Genomic DNA, 22172 nt, shown 5'->3' on the forward strand with positions numbered 1-22172 from the left:
GATCTTGATATAATGGTTGACCAGTCTCTCAAGTCATCGAAGCAGGATGCTTTTGCTGGTAGTAGGGTATATAGCATTCTAGGCTGTGTCTACAGAAATATTGAATACAAGACTAAAGAAATTACAGTTTCATTGTATAGGTCATATTTGGAATATTGTGTTCAATCTTGGGTTATTTACCTCATGAAAGACATTGGATTTTTCGAAAGGATTTCTAGAATGGTGTCTGAGATGGAGTTACCATTCGAGGAGTGGCTGAAATCCCTCAAATTGTTTTATCTTGAGGAAAAAGAATAATTGGGATGGGTCTGATTGAGGTGTTTAAGATTGTAAAGGGTATTGATAAAATTGATGCATCATCCATTTTCATAACTAACAATGAAAATAGTAGGACTAGTGGACACAATTATAAATTTTGATAATGTAGGGGTCATCTTGAGCTAGGTCAATTTTGTTGTTCTGACTTTAGAATGTGTTGTCTTCGGATGTTGTGGAAGCAGTAAAGTTAAGTAAGCCTAAGAGTAAGTTTGGTAAGTACATGAATGACAAGGATTTACAAATGTATTCATTAACTGTTTAGTTTAGAAGATGAAACCAATAGGTTCCGTGGTATTCCAAAATGTTGTGTTAATAATGTTAGTACCAAGGTTTATTTCGCAAGTAGAATATTCTGAATTGTTAGGAATTGATCACGTGATGGTTTAGATTTATTCGTGTTTTTGTTTAGCGGTTCTAGGCATGACTGAAATGCTCAACAATTACTTACCGCAGTGGGTCGTATAAGTACTTCAAAGCTTTGGCCTTGAGTAAAACCAATAGTGCAACACAAGTAACCTTTTTAATGTAAATTTATCTGGTCACTGGGGACGGGTACTTTTGTTTCCAACATATAAATTACAAAAATAAAAATAAAATAAAATAAAATAAAATGCTGTTGTTGCCATATTATTCTCACTAGTTTCTGGCAAATTCTTCTATAAAATTTGTGATTTAACCTATTTGTATTATCAGTTCTTGACATTAAGTCTTCAAACAAAATTACAACCGCATAAGCCTACTCATTATGCAATATGTGAATCTCGCCTTTGCACAAATAATTATTTAATTTCACGATTAATTCCAAATCATTATTTATTAAAGTTGTCATCATTCGAAATCAGAAGTAAGTCGATGTATTGGCGAAGCTTTTAATTAATACTATTGTTCTTAAGCCTTGCACAGTAATAAGTTTAATCTTATAATAACTAGAAAAATAAAATACATTTTGATTATTATGTGCTTCTAAAAAGTTGCTGGGTGTAGATTTTATTTATCGGTCCATTAAAAAGTTGTTTATGCTTGTCTTTCGATCTAAATTTCATACTCAGAATTGTCGCCACCTAGTGACGAGTTAGTTGTAAAAGGAAAATATATAAATTGAGGGATATTACCTTTTATCATTTCTGGTTAGATGATGTCGCACCTGGGCTTGAGGTGAATTCTCAACTGGTTATTATATATATACGTGGGTGGGTGTTATACACACGCGCGCGCACACACACACACACACACACACACACATTACTGGCTGGAATCCGACTAATTTTCAAACTAACATGGTCTGCTAGAATTTTAAAAGAATGGGGAATTCATTGAAGTTTATTGTAACTAAAGAATGTGCATTACTTTTATTTAGGGACTGAGACTGAAAATACAATAAGTGAATAAACAATTTACATGTTTTTATAGTTCTATTTCGCAAGTACTTGTTTGGCCTTAATAGCGAAACGTCCTCCGGTTTAACTAGCGTTTTGCAGCGCATAAGTTGCTTTATTCGTGAAACACTTTAAAATATATGTTGCTAAGCAATACTCAAGTGTCGCCATTAATGGACTCCAGAGCAATTAACGTGAAAGTTTTACTTTTGTTAAATGTTTTATTTTCTCCAGTGGCGAATTATGAAAGCTTCCAAATAGAACTGTAAAACCAGGCTAAAATATAACACACGAACTTCTGCTGACTTCTAGAACAAAGTTGTTAGCTATGAGTAAAATAACACTTGAATCATCCGTGTTTTTTTGACAGCCAAAACGACTAAATACCATGGATTTACACTTTTAACTGTTCTGAAACTTGTATTGATTTTTTTAAAACGGTCTGTTTTTCCTTACGGTAAAAGGTATTTGTTAATAGATCAATGAATTGGTTTATTCCCAGTTGCTTTCTACAAAATATAAGTCTGTTTGTTGTTAATCTGAAATCTACACGATGGGCTAACAAAAATCGGTGTTAAGCCTTGAGACCTACCATTAACTTATTAGGGGGGGGGAGTTAGTTTTGTGGAGTGTTTTCTGCTTGTTAGGTTGTGTGTTATAATGATTTTGGACATACCTAATGGTCTGCCTTCCTAGTTTTCCCCAGATATTTATTATTAAAGACTTCTGCATGTTATTTGTTCTCAGACGTGTTCATTACAGTATGGTCTTTGTACTTCTTACTTAATGTCTCATTACAGTATGGTCTTTGTACTTCTTACTTAATGTCTCATTACAGTATGGTCTTTGTACTTCTTACTTAATGTCTCATTACAGTATGGTCTTTGTACTTCTTACTTAATGTCTCATTACAGTATGGTCTTTGTACTTCTTACTTAATGTCTCATTACAGTATGGTCTTTGTACTTCTTACTTAATGTCTCATTACAGTATGGTCTTTGTACTTCTTACTTAATGTCTCATTACAGTATGGTCTTTGTACTTCTTACTTAATGTCTCATTACAGTATGGTCTTTGTACTTCTTACTTAATGTCTCATTACAGTATGGTCTTTGTCTCACAGTATTCTTTGTACTTAATGTCTCATTTCAGTATGGTCTTTGTACTTCTTACTTAATGTCTCATTACAGTATGGTCTTTGTACTTCTTACTTAATGTCTCATTACAGTATGGTCTTTGTACTTCTTACTTAATGTCTCATTACAGTATGGTCTTTGTACTTCTTACTTAATGTCTCATTTCAGTATGGTCTTTGTACTTCTTACTTAATGTCTCATTACAGTATGGTCTTTGTACTTCTTACTTAATGTCTCATTACAGTATGGTCTTTGTACTTCTTACTTAATGTCTCATTACAGTATGGTCTTTGTACTTCTTACTTAATGTATCATTACAGTATGGTCTTTGTACTTCTTACTTAATGTCTCATTACAGTATGGTCTTTGTACTTCTTACTTAATGTCTCATTACAGTATGGTCTTTGTACTTCTTACTTAATGTCTCATTACAGTATGGTCTTTGTACTTCTTACTTAATGTCTCATTACAGTATGGTTCTTTGTACTTCTTACTTAATGTCTCATTACAGTATGGATTGTACTTCTTACTTAATGTCTCATTACAGTATGGTCTTTGTACTTCTTACTTAATGTCTCAGTACAGTATGGTCTTTGTACTTTTACTTAATGTCTCATTACAGTATGGTCTTTGTACTTCTTACTTAATTCTCATTACAGTATGGTCTTTGTACTTCTTACTTAATGTCTCATTACAGTATGGTCTTTGTACTTCTTACTTAATGTCTCATTACAGTATGGTCTTTGTACTTCTTACTTAATGTCTCATTACAGTATGGTCTTTGTACTTCTTACTTAATGTCTCATTACAGTATGGTCTTTGTACTTCTTACTTAATGTCTCATTACAGTATGGTCTTTGTACTTCTTACTTAATGTCTCATTACAGTATGGTCTTTGTACTTCTTACTTAATGTCTCATTACAGTATGGTCTTTGTACTTCTTACTTAATGTCTCATTACAGTATGGTCTTTGTACTTCTCTTACTTAATGTCTCATTACAGTATGGTCTTTGTACTTCTTACTTAATGTCTCATTACAGTATGGTCTTTGTACTTCTTACTTAATGTCTCATTACAGTATGGTCTTTGTACTTCTTACTTAATGTCTCATTACAGTATGGTCTTTGTACTTCTTACTTAATGTCTCATTACAGTATGGTCTTTGTACTTCTTACTTAATGTCTCATTACAGTACTTTGTAATGTCTCTTTGTACTTCTTACTTAATGTCTCATTACAGTATGGTCTTTGTACTTCTTACTTAATGTCTCATTACAGTATGGTCTTTGTACTTCTTACTTAATGTCTCATTACAGTATGCTCTTTGTACTTCTTACTTAATGTCTCATTACAGTATGGTCTTTGTACTTCTTACTTAATGTCTCATTACAGTATGGTCTTTGTACTTAATGTCTCATTACAGTATGGTCTTTGTACTTCTTACTTAATGTATGGTCATTACAGTATGTATCATTTGTCTTTGTACTTCTTACTTAATGTCTCATTACAGTATGGTCTTTTGTACTTACTTAATGTCTCATTACAGTATGGTCTTTGTACTTCTTACTTAATGTCTCATTACAGTATGGTCTTTGTACTTCTTACTTAATGTCTCATTACAGTATGGTCTTTGTACTTCTTACTTAATGTCTCATTACAGTATGGTCTTTGTACTTCTTACTTAATGTCTCATTACAGTATGGTCTTTGTACTTCTTACTTAATGTCTCATTACAGTATGGTCTTTGTACTTCTTACTTAATGTCTCATTACAGTATGGTCTTTGTACTTCTTTACTTAATGGTCTCATTACAGTATGGTCTCATTGTATGGTCTTGTACTTAATGTCTCATTACAGTATGGTCTTTGTACTTCTTACTTAATGTCTCATTACAGTATGGTCTTTGTACTTCTTACTTAATGTCTCATTACAGTATGGTCTTTGTACTTCTTACTTAATGTCTCATTACAGTATGGTCTTTGTACTTCTTACTTAATGTATCATTACAGTATGGTCTTTGTACTTCTTACTTAATGTCTCATTACAGTATGGTCTTTGTACTTCTTACTTAATGTCTCATTACAGTATGGTCTTTGTACTTCTTACTTAATGTCTCATTACAGTATGGTCTTTGTACTTCTTACTTAATGTATCATTACAGTATGGTCTTTGTACTTCTTACTTAATGTCTCATTACAGTATGGTCTTTGTACTTCTTACTTAATGTCTCATTACAGTATGGTCTTTGTACTTCTTACTTAATGTCTCATTACAGTATGGTCTTTGTACTTCTTACTTAATGTCTCATTACAGTATGGTCTTTGTATGGTCTTTACTTACTTAATGTCTCATTACAGTATGGTCTTTGTACTTCTTACTTAATGTCTCATTACAGTATGGTCTTTGTACTTCTTACTTAATGTCTCATTACAGTATGGTCTTTGTACTTCTTACTTAATGTCTCATTACAGTATGGTCTTTGTACTTTCTTACTTAATGTCTCATTACAGTATGGTCTTTGTACTTCTTACTTAATGTCTCATTACAGTATGGTCTTTGTACTTCTTACTTAATGTCTCATTACAGTATGGTCTTTGTACTTCTTACTTAATGTCTCATTACAGTATGGTCTTTGTACTTCTTACTTAATGTCTCATTACAGTATGGTCTTTGTACTTCTTACTTAATGTCTCATTACAGTATGGTCTTTGTACTTTTACTTAATGTCTCATTACAGTATGGTCTTTGTACTTACTTACTTAATGTCTCATTACAGTATGGTCTTTGTACTTCTTACTTAATGTCTCATTACAGTATGGTCATTACAGTTGTCTTTGTACTTCTTACTTAATGTCTCATTACAGTATGGTCTTTGTACTTCTTACTTAATGTCTCATTACAGTATGGTCTTTGTACTTCTTACTTAATGTCTCATTACAGTATGGTCTTTGTACTTCTTACTTAATGTCTCATTACAGTATGGTCTTTGTACTTCTTACTTAATGTCTCATTACAGTATGGGTTACTTAATGTTCATTACAGTATGGTCTTTGTACTTCTTACTTAATGTCTCATTACAGTATGGTCTTTGTACTTCTTACTTAATGTCTCATTACAGTATGGTCTTTGTACTTCTTACTTAATGTCTCATTACAGTATGGTCTTTGTACTTCTTACTTAATGTCTCATTACAGTATGGTCTTTGTACTTTACTTAATGTCTCATTATGGTCTTTGTACTTGGTCTTTGTACAGTATGGTCTTTGTACTTCTTACTTAATGTCTCATTACAGTATGGTCTTTGTACTTCTTACTTAATGTCTCATTACAGTATGGTCTTTGTACTTCTTACTTAATGTCTCATTACAGTATGGTCTTTGTACTTCTTACTTAATGTCTCATTACAGTATGGTCTTTGTACTTCTTACTTAATGTCTCATTACAGTATGGTCTTTGTACTCTCAGTTACTTAATGTCTCATTACAGTATGGTCTTTGTACTTCTTACTTAATGTCTCATTACAGTATGGTCTTTGTACTTCTTACTTAATGTCTCATTACAGTATTCTTTGTACTTCTTACTTAATGTCTCATTACAGTATGGTCTTTGTACTTCTTACTTAATGTCTCATTACAGTATGGTCTTTGTACTTCTTACTTAATGTCTCATTACAGTATGGTCTTTGTACTTCTTACTTAATGTCTCATTACAGTATTTCTTACTTAATGTCTCATTACAGTATGGTCTTTGTACTTCTTACTTAATGTCTCATTACAGTATGGTCTTTGTACTTCTTACTTAATGTCTCATTACAGTATGGTCTTTGTACTTCATTACAGTATGGTCTTTTACTTAATGTCTCATTACAGTAGTATGTACTTCTTAATGTCTTTGTATGGTCTTTGTACTTCTTACTTAATGTCTCATTACAGTATGGTCTCTTTGTACTTCTTACTTAATGTCTCATTACAGTATGGTCTTTTACTTCTTACTTAATGTACAGTATGGTCTTTGTACTTCTTACTTAATGTCTCATTACAGTATGGTCTTTGGTACTTAATGTCTCATTACAGTATGGATTGTACTTCTTACTTAATGTCTCATTACAGTATGGTCTTTGTACTTCTTACTTAATGTCTCATTACAGTATGGTCTTTGTACTTCTTACTTAATGTCTCATTACAGTATGGTCTTTGTACTTCTTACTTAATGTCTCATTACAGTATGGTCTTTGTACTTCTTACTTAATGTCTCTCATTACAGTATGGTCTTTGTACTTCTTACTTAATGTCTCATTACAGTATGGTCTTTGTACTTCTTACTTAATGTCTCATTCAGTATTTGTACTTCTTACTTAATGTCTCATTACAGTCATTACAGTATGGTCTTTGTACTTCTTACTTAATGTCTCATTACAGTATGGTCTTTGTACTTCTTACTTAATGTCTCATTACAGTATGGTCTTTGTACTTCTTACTTAATGTCTCATTACAGTATGGTCTTTGTACTTAATGTACTTAATGTCTTAATGTCTCATTACAGTATGGTCTTTGTACTTCTTACTTAATGTCTCATTACAGTATGGTCTTTGTACTTCTTACTTAATGTCTCATTACAGTATGGTCTTTGTACTTCTTACTTAATGTCTCATTACAGTATGGTCTTTGTACTTCTTACTTAATGTCTCATTACAGTATGGTCTTTGTACTTCTTACTTAATGTCTCATTACAGTATGGTCTTTGTACTTCTTACTTAATGTCTCATTACAGTATGGTCTTTGTCTTACTTAATGTCTCATTACAGTATGGTCTTTGTACTTCTTACTTAATGTCTCATTACAGTATGGTCATTTTGTACTTCTCTTACTTAATGTCTCATTACAGTATGGTCTTTGTACTTCTACTTAATGTCTCATTACAGTATGTCTTTGTCATTACTTAATGTATCATTACAGTATGGTCTTTGTACTTCTTACTTAATGTCTCATTACAGTATGGTCTTTGTACTTCTTACTTAATGTCTCATTACAGTATGGTCTTTGTACTTCTTACTTAATGTCTCATTACAGTATGGATTGTACTTCTTACTTAATGTCTCATTACAGTATGGTCTTTGTACTTCTTACTTAATGTCTCATTACAGTATGGTCTTTGTACTTCTTACTTAATGTCTCATTACAGTATGGTCTTTGTACTTCTTACTTAATGTCTCATTACAGTATGGTCTTTGTACTTCTTACTTAATGTCTCATTACAGTATGGTCTTTGTACTTCTTACTTAATGTCTCATTACAGTATGGTCTTTGTACTTAATGTCTCATTACTTGGTCTTTGTACTCATTACATGTTCATTACAGTATGGTCTTTGTACTTACTTAATATCTCATTACAGTATGGTCTTTGTACTTCTTACTTAATGTCTCATTACAGTATGGTCTTTGTACTTAATGTATCATTACAGTATGGTCTTTTACTTCTTACTTGTCTCATTACAGTATGGTCTTTGTACTTCTTACTTAATGTCTCATTACAGTATGGTCTTTGTACTTAATGTCTCATTACAGTATGGTCTTTGTACTTCTTACTTAATGTCTCATTACAGTATGGTCTTTGTACTTAATGTCTCATTACAGTATGGTCTTTGTACTTAATGTCTCATTACAGTATGGTCTTTGTACTTAATGTCTCATTACAGTATGGTCTTTGTACTTAATGTCTCATTACAGTATGGTCTTTGTACTTAATGTCTCATTACAGTATGGTCTTTGTACTTAATGTCTCATTACAGTATGGTCTTTGTACTTAATGTCTCATTACAGTATGGTCTCTTTGTCTCATTACAGTATGGTCTTTGTACTTCTTACTTAATGTCTCATTACAGTATGGTCTTTGTACTTCTTACTTAATGTCTCATTACAGTATGGTCTTTGTACTTCTTACTTAATGTCTCATTACAGTATGGTCTTTGTGGATTGTACTTAATGTCTCATTACAGTATGGTCTTCTTACTTAATGTCTCATTACAGTATGGTCTTTGTACTTCTTACTTAATGTCTCATTACAGTATGGTCTTTGTACTTCTTACTTAATGTCTCATTACAGTATGGTCTTTGTACTTAATGTCTCATTACAGTATGGTCTTTGTACTTAATGTCTCATTACAGTATGGTCTTTGTACTTAATGTCTCATTACAGTATGGTCTTTGTACTTAATGTCTCATTACAGTATGGTCTTTGTACTTAATGTCTCATTACAGTATGGTCTTTGTACTTCTTACTGTACTTAATGTCTCATTACAGTATGGTCTTTGTACTTCTTACTTAATGTCTCATTACAGTATGGTCTTTGTACTTACTTAATGTCTCATTACAGTATGGTCTTTGTACTTCTTACTTAATGTCTCATTACAGTATGGTCTTTGTACTTCTTACTTAATGTCTCATTACAGTATGGTCTTTGTACTTCTTACTTAATGTCTCATTACAGTATGGTCTTTGTACTTCTTACTTAATGTCTCATTACAGTATGGTCTTTGTACTTCTTACTTAATGTCTCATTACAGTATGGTCTTTGTACTTACTTAATATCTCATTACAGTATGGTCTTTGTACTTCTTACTTAATGTCTCATTACAGTATGGTCTTTGTACTTACTTAATGTCTCATTACAGTATGGTCTTTGTACTTACTTAATGTCTCATTACAGTATGGTCTTTGTACTTACTTAATGTCTCATTACAGTATGGTCTTTGTACTTACTTAATGTCTCATTACAGTATGGTCTTTGTACTTACTTAATGTCTCATTACAGTATGGTCTTTGTACTTACTTAATGTCTCATTACAGTATGGTTTTGTACTTCTTACTTAATGTCTCATTACAGTATGGTTTTTGTACTTGTTACTTAATGTCTCATTACAGTATGGTTTTTGTACTTGTTACTTAATGTCTCATTACAGTATGGTTTTTGTACTTCTTACTTAATGTCTCATTACAGTATGGTCTTTGTACTTCTTACTTAATGTCTCATTACAGTATGGTCTTTGTACTTACTTAATGTCTCATTACAGTATGGTCTTTGTTCTTACTTAATGTCTCATTACAGTATGGTCTTTGTACTTACTTAATGTCTCATTACAGTATGGTCTTTGTACTTCTTACTTAATGTCTCATTACAGTATGGTCTTTGTACTTCTTACTTAATGCCACTGAAACAAGATGGCAAACTATTAATTTGAAAGACATGGTTTAGTTTCAGGCTTAAAATTTTACTTACGTATGACCGACCGCAGTGTCTTTTGTAATAAGTACAAAAAGAAAGATCGAGGAGTTATTTGTCGTTTTTCCTAGAATTAACTGCCTTCATTTACCTGGATTGTCCAAAATGCCATCCGAACATCCTTGTTACATCTTGGCGTTATTGCAACAACGTACTTCTGCCAGTTTTGTTACATCTTAGCGTTATTGCAACAATGCATATATGCCATCTTTTTTACATGATGGCATTATTGTAATAATGTACACATGTCATAAGCGTTACGTTATTCATGCGTTGCTGATACAGTTCAATAAACCTACATGAGCCCAATAGGGTGCCACCTGTAATTCTGTAGAAATGACAGTTCCAGTCACTCGATTGTAGACAAACCCTGAGAAGTCTGGAGATGTTTTCGACTTGAAGTTGCGTCTTGCTGCGAATCAGAGAGTCCTCCTGGTACCACTAAAATGATTTTTCCCAAAACTAAATGTTATACCAGAAACCACTTGAATATTCTTACCTCAGATAACATCTGCTATTTTCCTAACTTATTATTTTACCTGACTGACGTTGTTTAATTATATTTTTAACAAATGAATTTGTTGGATATTGACTTGCAAATTTCATCTTATCCACAAAGCTGACTCCACTCTTCAAATTCCTCCATTTTCTGTTGCTAAGACTAGCGACAGCTTATTTCATAGCAATAGATGTTAAAGAATCTTACAAGTTTCTCTAACTGATTGTTTAAACTCGTTAATTTGCAGTCGTTTTATAGTTTTAAAATTGTTAATTTAATAGTAATTACACAACGTTACTAAATTTAGAAACTAAAAACTTGACAAACTTGCCAGTTTTTGATGTTATTTACTAAAACCATAGTATACTAAGTAATTTAATTACATGTACTAAAACTTTATCAATTTCTTGATGTTATTTACAAAGACTATAACATACTTAACAGTTTTTGTTAATGTTTATTCAAGAAAAACCTGATTTACTAGTTTATTATCGTTTTGTAATAAACCCTGATCTATTCACTAGTTTATTATCGTTTTGTAATAAACCCTGATCTATTCACTAGTTTATTATCGTTTTGTAATAAACCCTGATCTATTCACTAGTTTATTATCGTTTTGTAATAAACCCTGATTATTTACTAGTTTATTACTGTTCTGTAATAAACCCTGATCTATTTACTAGTTTATTACTGTTCTGTAATAAACCCTGATCTATTTACTAGTTTATTATCGTTCTGTTATAAACCCTGATCTGTTTACCAGTTTATTATCGTTCCGTTATAAACCCTGATCTGTTTACCAGTTTATTATCGTTCCGTTATAAACCCTGATCTGTTTACCAGTTTATTATCGTTCCGTTATAAACCCTGATCTGTTTACCAGTTTATTATCGTTCCGTTATAAACCCTGATCTGTTTACCAGTTTATTATCGTTCCGTTATAAACCCTGATCTGTTTACCAGTTTATTATCGTTCCGTTATAAACCCTGATCTGTTTACCAGTTTATTATCGTTCCGTTATAAACCCTGATCTGTTTACCAGTTTATTATCGTTCCGTTATAAACCCTGATCTGTTTACCAGTTTATTATCGTTCCGTTATAAACCCTGATCTGTTTACCAGTTTATTATCGTTCCGTTATAAACCCTGATCTGTTTACCAGTTTATTATCGTTCCGTTATAAACCCTGATCTGTTTACCAGTTTATTATCGTTCCGTTATAAACCCTGATCTGTTTACCAGTTTATTATCGTTCCGTTATAAACCCTGATCTGTTTACCAGTTTATTATCGTTCCGTTATAAACCCTGATCTGTTTACCAGTTTATTATCGTTCCGTTATAAACCCTGATCTGTTTACCAGTTTATTATCGTTCCGTTATAAACCCTGATCTGTTTACCAGTTTATTATTGTTCTGTAATAAACCCTCATCTATTTACTAGTTTATTATTGTTCTGTAATAAACCCTCATCTATTTACTAGTTTATTATTGTTCTGTAATAAACCCTGATCTATTTACTAGTTTATTATTGTTCTGTAATAAACCCTGATCTATTTACTAGTTTATTATCGTTTTGTAATAAACCCTGATCTATTTACTAGTTTATTATTGTTCTGTAATAAACCCTGATCTATTTACTAGTTTATTATTGTTCTGTAATAAACCCTGATCTATTTACTAGTTTATTATTGTTCTGTAATAAACCCTGATCTATTTACTAGTTTATTATTGTTCTGTAATAAACCCTGATCTATTTACTAGTTTATTATTGTTCTGTAATAAACCCTGATCTATTTACTAGTTTATTATTGTTCTGTAATAAACCCTGATCTATTTACTAGTTTATTATTGTTCTGTAATAAACCCTGATCTATTTACTAGTTTATTATCGTTTTGTAATAAACCCTGATCTATTTACTAGTTTCTTACTGTTCTGTAATAAACCCTGATCTATTTACTAGTTTCTTACTGTTCTGTAATAAACCCTGATCTGTTTACCAGTTTATTATCGTTCTGTAATAAACCCTGATCTGTTTACCAGTTTATTATCGTTCTGTAATAAACCCTGATCTATTTACTAGTTTATTATCGTTCTGTAATAAACCCTGATCTATTTACTAGTTTATTATTGTTCTGTAATAAACCCTGATCTATTTACTAGTTTATTATTGTTCTGTAATAAACCCTGATCTATTTACTAGTTTATTATTGTTCTGTAATAAACCCTGATCTATTTACTAGTTTATTATTGTTCTGTAATAAACCCTGATCTATTTACTAGTTTATTATTGTTCTGTAATAAACCCTGATCTATTTACTAGTTTATTATCGTTTTGTAATAAACCCTGATCTATTTACTAGTTTCTTACTGTTCTGTAATAAACCCTGATCTATTTACTAGTTTCTTACTGTTCTGTAATAAACCCTGATCTGTTTACCAGTTTATTATCGTTCTGTAATAAACCCTGATCTGTTTACCAGTTTATTATCGTTCTGTTATAAACCCTGATCTGTTTACCAGTTTATTATCGTTCTGTTATAAACCCTGATCTGTTTACCAGTTTATTATCGTTCTGTTATAAACCCTGATCTGTTTACCAGTTTATTATCGTTCTGTTATAAACTCTGATCTGTTTACCAGTTTATTATCGTTCTGTTATAAACCCTGAACTGTTTACCAGTTTATTATCGTTCTGTTATAAACCCTGATCTGTTTACCAGTTTATTATCGTTCTGTTATAAACCCTGATCTGTTTACCAGTTTATTATCGTTCTGTTATAAACCCTGATCTGTTTACCAGTTTATTATCGTTCTGTTATAAAACCTGATCTGTTTACCAGTTTATTATCGTTCTGTTATAAACCCTGATCTGTTTACCAGTTTATTATCGTTCTGTTATAAACCCTGATCTGTTTACCAGTTTATTATCGTTCTGTTATAAACCCTTATCTATTTACTAGTTTATTATCGTTCTATAATAAACCCTCATCTATTTAGTAGTTTATTTTTCTTTATGAAAACCTTGATGTATATACCATCATATATGTAAAAACGGCTCAGTTTAGGTTGAGAAAATATTTTATGTAGAGGATCGAACAACGTCTCGACCTTCTTCGGTCATTGTCACGTTCACAAAGAAAGAAAGAGGTAACTGACCGGTAGCTGACCACATGTTTGAAGGGGTTTGTGTAACTAAGCGTAGGAATGTAGAGGGCATGCTTAATGTTTGAATATATATATATACACACACATACGTATATAAATATAGGTATAAAGGTGCTCCTTTCTATTGGTTTATTTTGAGCTTGAGTTGTTGTATAAGTAAGGCTTCTTTAATTTTGCGTTTGTTTATGTTTGTTTCTTTATTTAGTATTTGAGTGTTTTAAAGAAGCCTTACTTATACAACAACTCAAGCCCAAAATAAACCAATTCAAAGGAACACCTTTATACCTATATAAATAAATATATTCAAACATCTGAGCACGCCTTCTACATTCCTACACTCAGTTACACAACCCCTTCAAACATGTCAGCTATCGGTCAGTTAATTCTTTCTTTGTGAACCTGATGATGACCGAAGAAGGTCGAGACGTTATTCGCTCCTCTACATACAAATTTTTCTTAACCCACCGAACCGTTTCTACACACATCTTTCTCTAAAAGTTCGTTTTCTCGTCACCACTGATTATATACCATTTTTCATGATGATTACCTAATACTTTCCGGTTCGAATCCCCGTCGCACCAAACATGCTCGCCCTTTCAGCTGAGGGGGCGTTATAATGTGACGGTCAATCCCACTATTCGTTGATAAAAGAGTAGGCCAACAGTTGGCGGTAGGTGGTTATGACTTGCTGCCTTCCCTCTAGTCTTACACTGCTACATTAGGGACGGCTAGCGCAGATAGCCCTCGAGTAGCTTTGTGCGAAATTCCAAAACAAACAAACAAACAAACCCTCTAGTCTTACACTGCTACGTTAGGGACGGCTAGCGCAGATAGCCATCGAGTAGTTTTGCGCGAAATTTCAAACAAACCAAAATTAATACTTTCTAGAACTACCAGTATCTTGTGGTTTTACCAAACACTTGCTGTACTTACTGGTTTATAATACTCTTTATTCGAATTCTATATACACATATATTATTTCTTTCGTTGGACGATATACTTGTATAAATGTAAAGCATAGATCTGTGATTTCACCTGAAACCTACTAAACAAAGACTATCAAATTGTGAATAAACTGACACACTGCTTTCAGATCGTGAATTCTTATAACGACAGCGTGATAAAAGCTTCTGAGATCTGCTGATAACAGACGAACAAATCCTTTACGAGATATTCAGCAGCTTTCTCAAATACTCAAGTACTGTGGCTCCTAAGTACGTAAAGCGCCTCCCCCAATTGGCTAAAATCCGGGTTTCGATTCCCGTAGTGGGCAGAGCATAGGTAGCCCATTGTGTAGCTTTGTGCTTAATTCAAAACAACAACAAAAGCAACAACTACATGAAGTTATAGTGAACCAACTAGAAGTCGGACATGACGAATGTGGCGCTTCTATTACAAGACCCCCCCCCGACAGAAGAACGGTAAGTGTTCCGATTTACAACACTAAATTTAGGGTCTCTAGTCTTATCAGTAAACATAGCAGATAGCTCGATGTGGCTTTGCTGCAAGAACACACTCGCATGCTCTACTACATGAAAGTTGAAAGGCCATATCCTTGGACACCGTACAGTACTTTCTTACCGTTTCGCCAATCTTTTGGTAAAAGTACCGTGTCAAGGGATGTAGATGAATGTCATTGAAGTTGAGCAGTTTTGGTCAAAACGTTTGAATTATGTTTCTCGCCTTTAAAAACCATTACAAAATTATTTTTGAACAATGTATAGTCGGAGCTATAAATAATGTGGCTCGAACTTATAAAATGAATTAAAGTTTTAAGTACGTTATTTTACGGATTTTCCGACTCGACAAGAAACTCGATTCATTTTCTTGATCAAATTTGCTCTTATGACTTTGTTATGGAGTTCTTTTTGCAGTCTGCAGATTCCGAGTTCGTATATATTCACCCTTTCAACTGAGAGGACGCTATCACGTTACGGTAAATCCCACTTTACTTTGGTAAATAAGTAGCCCAAGAGTTAGCGGCGAGAGGTGCTGACTAGCTATTTTCCTTTAAGTCAGGTCCGGCATAGCCAAGTAGTTAGGGCGCTCGATTCGTAATTCGAGAGTCACGGGTTCGAATCCCCGTCACTACTAAATTAGAGACGACTAGTCAAATAGCCCTTGTATAACTTTGCGCGAAATTCGAAAACAAACAACAAATAGTACACTGTTTGTCTTCCCTTGACAAAGATCTAACAAGAATAATGGCTTTGACTGGCGGTTTATTATCCACCAGGACGGTACAAAGAATTCTAATTACTAAGCTGGTTTATATTCTACATTTCAGCGGCTAGTTAACTACTGTCTAGAGGGAAGTCCAGGGTAGTAAAATACTTGGAATCAGGATTGTATCCATGACCTTCTTGATAGAAGGACCACTGTTCATTCCACTCTTCTGTTAGGAAATGCAACAACTAATTGTTTTATTATTTCAAAAAGGGGTATCCAAATTTTGTTCAGGGTTGATTAACTGTATTGTCCGTCAGGTGTACATAGAACTCTTCTTTTACGTTTCTTTTTCTCGTATGGGGCTCGCATGTATTTTATTTAGTATTTCAATTAATTAAATAATAGTGTTTGAGAAATTTTACAAAAGTCCTAACAATGGGCTCACCTTTATCTCCATCATTCGCTACCCAGCCGTTTGAAGCTAGGGCTGAGCCACGTTAACAATACATTCGTAATATCAGCACACACAACACTGAAGGTGCTGAGTTGTATGGGCATTGGAACTGCCATTTCTACAGAATGACAGAAGGCGCACCCTATTGGGCTCACGTGGTAGCTGTCAGGAACCAATGAACACCTGATCAAACTATCCACTGATAAAGTTTTGTTTATCTGAAGTCGAGCACAGAGCCACACAAGGAGATATCTGTGCACAGTTCACCACGGGTATTGAAGGAGTCATAGGAGACTGTAGTATTGATCTACTTACAATAGCATGTGAAGCTAGAGCAGAAAAACAATACAATAAAAGAGAATGTTGGTACATGAACCAAGTACAACAAAATGTAAAACATTCCTCGTACAGCCACCTAACACAGTCAATCAACCTAGTGTAGATGTCAACATGTACAGCCGCCTAACACAGTCAATCAACCTAGTGTAGATGTCAACATGTACAGCCGCCTAACAGTCAGTCAACCTAGTGTAGATGTCAGCATGTACAGCCGCCTAACAGTCAATCAACCTAGTGTAGATGTCAGCATGTACAGCCGCCTAACACAGTCAATCAACCTAGTGTAGATGTCAGCATGTACAGCCGCCTAACACAGTCAATCAACCTAGTGTAGATGTCAGCATGTACAGCCGCCTAACACAGTCAAACAACCTAGTGTAGATGTCAACATGTATATTCGCGTAACACAGTCAAACAACCTAGTGTAGATGTCAACATGTACAGCCGCCTAACACAGTCAATCAACCTAGTGTAGATGTCAACATGTACAGCCGCCTAACACAGTCAATCAACCTAGTGTAGATGTCAACATGTACAGCCGCCTAACACAGTCAATCAACCGAGTGTAGATGTCAACATGTACAGCCGCCTAACACAGTCAATCAACCGAGTGTAGATGTCAGCATGTACAGCCGTCTAACACAGTCAGTAAACCTAGTGTAGATGTCAGCATGCACAGCCGCGTAACACAGTCAGTCAACCTAGTGTAGATGTCAGCATGCACAGCCGCCTAACACAGTCAGTCAACCTAGTGTAGATGTCAGCATGTACGGCCGCCTAACACAGTCAGTCAACCTAGTGTAGATGTCAGCAACACATGGATACTGCACCTGAAACCATGCGTGTGGTTGATTGCTACAATTCTCAAAGGGTAAGTCATTAGACGAGTGCCTTTATGTTGAGAAAACTCAGGATCGAATGTTGGTCAGTTACAGCAGATTAGCAGCATAAGCGATGGATAGACAGCCAATCGATACTGGTGTGACTGTAATTAACTAACCAGTTATACTCAAGTCACGAGTTTGAAATTTCATTTCTGTAAGTTACTGAATTGTGGTTATTTGGTGTCTCGGAGTTAGTAACGGTTAAAATGACTTTTTTTTACTAGAAGAAATTAATACTAAAATGTAATCGCTAATGAGCTAACCTTTAGTTCGTAGTTCGACTTCACTGTATTAACGTATTTGATAAAAATTACGAACACACCGTAGCCGTGGTTTGTAAAAGATTATTAAATATACTGAGTTAAACAATTCAGCTGAATTATCGTACTCGGAGTAACATAAATTCGATGAATGTTTTTTAGAATTATGAGTATGACAAAATCCGAGAATTGTTTATCAAGACAGAATTTAGTTCTAGATAGATGGTACCACAGGTTTACCAGATCCCACTGCTATCAGCAGATGTACCACAGGTTTACCAGATCCCACTGCTATCAGCAGATGTACCACAGGTTTACTAGATCCCACAGCTATCAGCAGATGTACCACAGGCTTAGCTGATTAATAGATCCAGCAAATGTACCACAGGCTCAGCTGATTAACAGATCCAGCAGATGTACTACAGGCTCAGCTGATTAACAGATCCAGCTGTACAACAGCTGTCAGTCGATATACCAAAGATTACAGTTTTTATACAAGGTCCAATGGAGCCATTATGCTAGGTTATATCTTCACTAATAAAATAGTTATTGATTAAAACCTCAATGCTGAGAAGATAATTGAACGAATCAAAATATACGTCAAACTGAAAACTTGCTAAATAGAAAATATTAACACAGAAGTAGCGAAGAATGAAACTAGGGTTGTTATTATCGCATTTGGTATTATATCAACACTAGCTGTGTTATGCAGAGTCGTGAATAACAAACTCTAGTCACCATAACAGATTACTGCTGGAACGAAGAAACTTGAAATCTTTCCTTGAGTGTTATGTGCAAAGATACGAATTATAGAAATATAATTAAATCTGTTCTGAATATGCATATGTTGTTCTGGACATGTATTCTAAAGGAAGAGGATTCTAGTAACTTTCAACATGGCGTATCAATTTCCTTGATTTCAGCCATCATTGTAATTCTGTTTATGTACATCAGTAGCCCAGCATCAGCCAGTTTTATGAATATGCACACGCATTACGAATGAACAAAGGCCAGGTGGTTAAAGCGCTCAACTCGTAATCCGAGAGTCGCGGGTTCGAATCCCAGTCGCACCAAACATGCTCGCCCTTTCAGCCGTGGTAGCGTTATAATGTGACGGTGAATCTCACTATTCGTTGGTAAAAGAGTAGTTGGCGGTGGATGGTGATGACTAGGAGTCTTCCCTTTAGTCTTACACTGCTAAATTAGGGACGGCTGGCGCAAATAGCCCTCGTGTAGCTTTGCACGAAATTCAAAAACAAAGTTGTGGAGGTGTTACAATAAAAAATATATACCTTTGTAGCTATATCACTTCAGAAAAACTATGGTCGTGTTTTAGTTTGTTGGTGACCATATTTTTAAGATGATTTTTTTGCAGAAGTTTAATGTAACCAATACAAAAGCTAGAGTGTGTTACGTCACACTTGATTTCTTGAAATGGGAGGAGTCATAGAAGCCAAAGTGAACTTATCCAGATACAACAGTTCGATTACTCTCTGCCCACTGCAATTTTGGTGAGGGGGTGCAAGGTGGTCGTGAGGGGAATAGTTGTGAAACCTTATAAGTGCAGTGAATGTTGGTATAATAAAACTCGTGTAAAGACGTAATGTGGGATCACCTTGCCTAGATCCAAGTGCATAAAATTGATCATGAAACTAAAAATTTCAATTGAATATTGAACTTAAATCGTTTCTGAAGTAAACTATTTTCTGTTATTAATAGAAAAAATAAATCTCCTTAATCGACGGAGACTTTCAGTTAAGAAATCAACAAATAATTTTCCAGTTATATTGTCTTTACCTTTCGGTAGAAAAACTAAACAATATTAGGTTATACTTTTGTTGTTAAGCAATATGACATAAGAACCATTGTTGTAACGTGGTACTACAAGTACGTTTTGTATTTATTGAAATGTTAATCTAATAGATTTTAACCAATAATTAAGTAAATATGTCACGAATTCATTTCGTGAATTATCTTGATTTTGATTGACTCACAAAGAAATTTAACAACGTTTGACTGCCTTGACTGAACGTTTCTGCCTCAGTACTAAAGGTCAAGTTATTTCAGAATATCATCTAATTTATACAGTGCGAGATCATTAAAATAATTACCTAATGTACTTATCAGCCTAGCCTCGTCACCTGAAAGTGAAGTCTTCCAATTACCCATATGTTGATTTCAGTTGTCATGTGATCTTTGTTGAGTCAGTATAACAGTATCTGCAAATTACATATAATTCTGTCTAGACAGGGCTTATGTGACCGTGGTCTTCCACAAATTTCTCCCTGCATAGATAGCATTTCCAAACAGAACGTTAGTGACCATGGTCTTCCACAAATTTCTACCTGTCTATATAGCATGTCCAAACAAAACGTTGGTGACCATGGTCTTTTACAGCTTTATCCCTGTCTATATAGCATGTCCAAACAGAACGTTGGTGACCATGGTCTTCCACAGATTTCTCCCTGCTTAGATAGCATGTCCAAACAGCATGGTCTTCCACAGATTTCTCCCTATTTGGATACCATGCTCAAACAGGACGTTGATGACCATGGTCTTCTACACAGATTTTTTCTTGAGGTACAAAAAACCTCTAATGTCGATAAATTCATCGATTCACATAGACTATAGATAGAAGGCAATCTCGCAGCTCCTACGATCTCACCCTTCTTTGATGTTTCCACTGAATCATTTCCAAATAAATCATACTTCGTGTACTTAATTAGAAACTATTTCCACTTGTGAGCCTAAGTTTCCGTCAAGAGATCTGGAATATCAGATTGAAATGTCATATCCAACCAGTTAGTTGAAATCCTCCATTTAATATGCATTCCTTTCATTTGTTGTTAATATCAAGAGATGTCATTTATATTTGTGTGATTAAATATAACTTCATTTCCTCTGTTCTAGAGTAATTACCACATACTACGATGCCATATAAAGACGGCTGGCTACCTTCTAAAAAAAAAAAAAGCAACTGAAGACTTTTTAGTAAGGCTTAAGACTCTCGTTCTAACTACAGCAGAAAGCACAAGACAAAATTAGTAATTTTGAGTAATTAGTAACCACTTAATTCAGTTGTTAAATTATGTTTGTATTTAAGCAAACTACGAAATGCCATCTTTGCTCTGCCAACCGTGGGTTATCGAAACCTTTTCCAGCGTTGTAAGTCTCTAAAGACAAACTACTACTGTGTCAATCTTAAAACCTTTTCATTTGTCATTTCTTATAGCGATGGTTGTTCGCTGTTGCTCAACATCGTAATTTTTATTTTAAAAAAGTTTCTGAACATGTTTTATTTTACTCCTCTAGATGAATTTTCCACAGGCGTCTTATTTAAAGTACATATAAGTCAATTAATAGAACCACTTTAAAGTATTCCAGTACTATTGGCGCTACAGAGAGATGCAACTGATTCAAGAACGTTGTTCTGATTCCGAAATTTTAACTGATCCTTGCCATGCAAACAGCTATTTATTACAAGGTATTGCTGCAACTCTATGAACCTTTAATAACTGAGTCATCGTCAACTTGCAATTCTTTAGTACTATCTTGTTAATGGTACCAAGAAATAATTCCACTTTTATCGCAAAGTATTCTTAGGCCTAATATGAGTCTAAAATATTTTGGCGTCTCAAATACTGTGCTTTAATATTTTCCCCCATGTTAAAGAATCCTTTCATAATAGTGAGCCCTTTGACTCGATATCGTTTAACAGTTTCACAATATGAATATTACTATTGTGGAAGGATTGAACTAGATATAAATCTTATAACCATAAGATACCTATGGCGTCGTGGAATTCATTGATAGTCATGAAAGGTGACAAGAAACCAACTTGAAGTAAAAATGTATTCTAAAGACGGGTGATATGGGTATTAAAACTTTAATTGAAATAAAATATTTAACAACGTTTCGACCTTTTTAGATCATCTTCAGGTTAACGAAGAAGATCTAAACGTTGTTCTGTACTTTATTTTAATTAAGGTTCTAATACCAATATCAGCCGTTTTTATAATACATCATTAGCAGCCTTATACATATTGACGACAATGGTGCCATCTATAGCACCATGACTGGAACCTGCGGTGTGTCTTCTTGTGAAGCTGTTTTGGCAGTGTGGATTTAGAACTAGTATGATTTTTTTTTTCAGGTATATTGTTTCTCATTTAATATAGTGCAAGTAAAAACATATAATTTACTGAGGTAACACGGTGCGTTTGTGTTATATACACATACATACTAAAACAAATCCATTTGAAAATATTTGTTCAAAGCTACACAGTGGGTC

General features: G+C 33.9%; 1 protein-coding gene across 2 annotated transcripts in view; it reads left to right on the forward strand.

Moving 5' to 3' along the window:
• The window catches only part of LOC143246640 (uncharacterized), a 105020-nt gene that overhangs the window by 56047 nt on the left and 26801 nt on the right, over positions 1 to 22172 (forward strand). The gene's annotated exons all lie outside the window — the stretch shown is intronic.

This window comes from Tachypleus tridentatus, chromosome 3 (genome assembly GCF_004210375.1).
Source record: "Tachypleus tridentatus isolate NWPU-2018 chromosome 3, ASM421037v1, whole genome shotgun sequence".
NCBI classification, from domain to species: Eukaryota; Metazoa; Arthropoda; class Merostomata; order Xiphosura; family Limulidae; genus Tachypleus; species Tachypleus tridentatus.